Raw genomic sequence first — 4,975 nt, forward strand, 5'->3', positions numbered from 1 at the left:
AGAAGCCTTGACGAATGGTCTACAAGGTTGCCAGTGCACATCTTGTCTGGACCTATTTTAAAATGTTAGGGTAAAATGGATTAGGTAAGACACTATGTTTTAAGAGCAGTGTCTATGACACATGTTGAACTGGTTAAAGTTTGGAAGGACAGAGCCTAATATATTAACAGCACACCCTTAAATCCTAGTCTCAATACAACCCCAGTAAAATCATTAACTTACCCTAGCCATGGCATTAGCACATATTAGTTGTCTGTGCTCCTCCTCTTCTCATAAACACTCACTATAAAACTATACACATGCTTAAGCCATGGATACATCTGCACATGTGGCACAGGTCCTGGAGGGGCAAGGAATGGGGATGCCTGCACTGTGCATGTGGCAGGGGGAGAAGTGGTAATCAGCAGACTGCGGCTGGGGGGGGAGGGCATTTGCTCAGGTCTGTAGTCCTCATGGTGTGGAGCACCCCAGCAGCCTGGAAGTTGGACAGAATGGGGCTTCTCTGGCTGAGGATACAGCCAGGGTCCTTGGTAAGCTTTTGTAGCCCAAGCTAAAAATCAATGCTACCATAATTTTACTGCTAATTTTAATTTAGGTAGTTTGGATAAAAACATCTCAGTTATGTCCACAAGTGTTATAACCACATATTTCACCTTTAGTATAAATATAGCTCCTGTCCACATTGGTTTCATTTGCATTTATGCATTTTCCCCACTGCAACCTTTCTGCATACCTATGCTGGTAAACTAGTGGATAAAGTGCATTAGGTCAAGCCCTGTTTCATACCAGTGTACTGTGCATAAATTAGAGGTTTATGTTTGTGCAATGTACATAGTTATAGAAGTACAAATTGCTTAGATACACACTAAGTGCATATATTCACACCCACCTAGATCAAAACACACACAGCCCTGAATGTCCACATACAATTCAATAATATAACTGTGATGAGAATCTCAGTTTATGTTGCTGAAGTGCACATACACCTGGCGATTTCTGGGAAACTGCAGCTGGAAAAATCCTCCTGAGAAAGGGAGTAGTATTGGCACTCCAAACTGCAGATGTCCCCGGTCTCCTGAGAGGACCAGAGTGGTGAAGAAAGGCTGCCCTGCCTTCCCCAGATTATATTTATCTTGCTATTCGATCAGTGGCATACATACTTGTTTATAATTTTTCAAGAACACTTCAGACTTTTCAAAACCAAAATGAAACTGTAAAAAAGCCTTTTACCTTCTAATTTTATGAAAAGTCCATATTTTAGATTGGCCCAGGTCAAGTGCATTGTCTCCTCTGTATTACAATGCAGCAATTAAGTAGAATGTTAACAAGCCACAACCTAGACTTGTTACCTGCACTTAGCATAAGTATTGCTGGAGTTTTCAGTAGATGTAATAGATTAATGCTTGTTAGCATTTTAATGGTTGCTGTCTGCCATAAGTAACACCTTTTTAAAAGGAGGGTAGATTTCAGAAAGCATTCATCTCACTGTTTTGGAAGAGGAAATCTTCCATTTTACGCCCATCCTTTGCCAGTAAGCCTGAATTTAACATAACAAAAAGCCTGCTAGGCTGAGTTACTGGATCACAACCTCCCATTAGTTCAAGGCCTGAGTAGTTTCTTTGTGTGGCTGGAGGAGTTCTAGGCTAAAAATTTACTGCCATCCTGACCTCCCAGACCCCAGCTATACTAAAGAAATAAACTGTGGCTAAATGACCTGATGGGATAACACTGTTTGAAAATCCCTGTGGTACAGGATATTTGGTAGTTTTGGACTTGTTTGTAATGCGCTGTTTTTAGCTTTGCCAGTCCTGTTTCCTTCTCACCTTTTCTATTGTAGGTACCTGAAATGTATATTTTTTAAACACAACCTTGGCCTGGATTACCTTTTCTAGGCAAGGGCTATTTGGGGTTTGATTTAGTTCACGGCTTGGAGGATCCCTTCACACAGTCAAATTGCCTGTGTGGGAAGACCCAAGGTAAGGAGGCCTCTGGGATTATGCCTGTGCTGCCTTCACTTGGATACAATACAGTAGTTTGCCATGGTACTGCAGCTCAATTGGGTGAGTTGAAACATCCCTGATTTAGGAAAAAGGCATCTCAGTTTTCCGTGACTCACATCTATTACCACAGTTCCAGGGAGCTACACTAAAGCAGAGAAGATGAATAGGTATCTAATTTTCTTTCTATGACCATCTCTCCTCCTGTACCCCTCCAGAATGGAAGATATCTATGAATCATTTATAGCCTTTGAAAACCTTTTGGGACCCCATTATTATCACCACACACACACCAGAATGTACAGAACGATTCTGACAAGCAAAACTGATATCTCACATCTGAAGCAAAATTTAAATCCTTGCACAGGGAAAGGTTTTTAAGTTAAGGTATTAGTAACTCAGAAGCAACACATATCTGCTCATTATTCCCTACAATACTGGCAACAGACATATTCAGCCCTGGGGGCTCTTAAATGGTTGACATTTTGCAAAGCATGATGGCCTCAGGAAATAGTAAGCAGGGCTTTAAAATATGGCCCAACAAAATGTTTAGAGATGGTTAAGACATGAATATTAATGCTGGGTAGTTTTGGAAAAGCCTACCAAACCTGCTTGGGTTTTTTTGTTTTTTAGCCACAGATCATACAGCACTGAGTCCATCTGCTGTTTCTCCCTGACAGAGACTGACAAAGCTCTCTGCATGCTGGAGAATGAAACAAATCCAGCACCTTTCTCTAGTACTAACCTCCCTAGAAACACAATTTTTTTCCACCCACCCATATATGGTTGATTTCAGATCATGGTAAAGTATATAAAACTAAACTATTCAAGTTCTTTTATCTTTCAAAACTTAAATTTACTCATTGACCTACATGCCTAAGGCATTTCCTGCCTCTAGCAATTTATGTAGCCCCTTCCATCCTGACGTATCTATAAATCCTTTGCAAAGTGTAAGTGAGAGATGCTGCAATCAGTAGGCCCAACTACTAGTTTCATCAGCATGAAAACAGTATGAAGCACTATTACAGAAGAACGGTAGTTATATGCTCACCTTGCAGTGATGCAAATCAATATGCAGCTTGCAGGGCAGCAGAAAGGTGAGTAGGGCCGTACTTGCTACACCAGGGCGACGTGCAGTGTTAAGTGCTATGCTCAGCTGTGGTTTCAGGACCAGGTTTCATTTATACAGATCTCTCCAGTCTTTCTCTGCTGTGAAAGGAAGGCTGCAGCCCCCAGATCTTGGCTTATAGGGTCATACAAGAAAGAATATTGTTTGCATTATCATAGTGCTCTAACTGCATGGTGCTCAATATTCCTACCATAGGAAAATGAAAGGTTGTGGATACTACTAGGCCCTGAAACCATACTAGGGGTTGCTTTAATCTTCCAATACAAAACTTCATTTCTTCCTCATGGCTTTATGCTAGCTTACTGCCTGAACATTTGGGATGTGGCTACAGTTTATACTCTTCAAAGTACAGGCTTGTAAACTGTTTTGGAATTCTTCAGACAGAAAGTCAGTGTGTAAATGTAGAGTAATTGACTATAAAATGGTTCCTTAAAGCATGTTAAGATTTTCAGATTGATACTTTATCAGGAAATGTCACTGCCAATAGAGTATCCCCTTATAAGCACTGTGGTGATTAATGCCTACAAGTTAGCCTCCGTCTCCTTGCTCTGTCCCTTTTTCACTTTTCTCCTTCTGTTCTTCACCTCTTTCTCCCCGCACCTACTTAACATGCCAGACTACAAAATAATGGTTACATTAGCTAATAACGGACATAGCCTCCAAAGCAGAACTGGATGTCTTAGGGGAGACAGGGTCAAAACAAGCCATGTTTTCAAACTCGTGGGAAAGCAGTAGTTTTTTTAAAAAATGGAATCAAAATGTTGTCAAGAGGCCAAACAAATGTCACCATGTTTGTTCTCCTGTCATTGCACCCCTTTTCTTGGTCCATATATAGAGTCTTTTCTTTCTCCAGCACAGGATGTCTGTAACTGTCCTCTTTTTTTTTTTAAAGAAAAAAGGCTGTAATTAACTCCCTCTAAAGCACTCGCTATTTCAGACTTTCATTCTCTGACGGGCCATTCTATTTTCCCCTTCAGGGTTTCCTCAGCCTCTCTTCCAGGCCCCCCCTGGCCCTCGCCATGCTCCATCCCTTTGCAAAGCTGCCTACCCCCCGCACTGCGGGGGGCGACGAGGTGCTTGGACACAGGAGCCAGGCATCAGACAGACCCCGGCCGGTGCTCGGCGCTGTAGACGGCGCCGTGAGGAAGCAGCCAGTTCCAATGGCTCACTAAGGGGCCACCTCAGGCTCTGCACCCCCGCAACCCCGAGTGCGCACGTCAAGCCAAGGGCGCCTCACGCCCTAGCCACTGTTTGACCGACATCACAGCTTTCCAATAACCAGCCCCCCAGTGGGTGGGGGGGTCTCCCTTGAGCCAATGGAAAGGCATATTTGCCTCGAAGGCCCGCCCCCCGGTCTTTCGCGGCGTGTGAAGCCTTAAGCTCCACCCCTCCTTCCTCTTCCCGACTCCGGAATGAATGAAGCCTGCGCCAGCCAATAAGAAGTTGCCGCTGGTCTTGACGGACGTCTCCGCCCGCCAGTAGAAAGAGAGAAACGCGCCGCCGTCGCCAATGGTGGCCCAGCGACGAGCGAGGGGGGTGGGCCCTGCCCTCCCAGGCGGGTGGAGGAGGCCGCGGTTATCGATCCCTCTGCTGGAGGGAGGCGGCGGCGAAGCAGCAAAGAAAATGGCGGCCGTGGCTGCGGAGGCGGCAGCGACTGCAGCGGTGCCGGGTGACGGGGGAGCCGGCGAGGCCGATCCCGAGATGGAGCCGATCCCGGGCAGCGAGGCCGGCGCGGACCCGCTCCCCGCCGCCTCCGAGGCCGTGGAGTCGGCGGTGGCCGACGGGGAGGAGGCCGAGGGCGGGAAGCCTGCGCCGGGGGAGGCCGAGCAGCCGCCGCCACCGCCGGTGC

Source organism: Crocodylus porosus, unplaced genomic scaffold, assembly GCF_001723895.1.
Source record: "Crocodylus porosus isolate Cpor-Errol unplaced genomic scaffold, CroPor_comp1, whole genome shotgun sequence".
In the NCBI taxonomy this organism is placed as follows: domain Eukaryota; kingdom Metazoa; phylum Chordata; order Crocodylia; family Crocodylidae; genus Crocodylus; species Crocodylus porosus.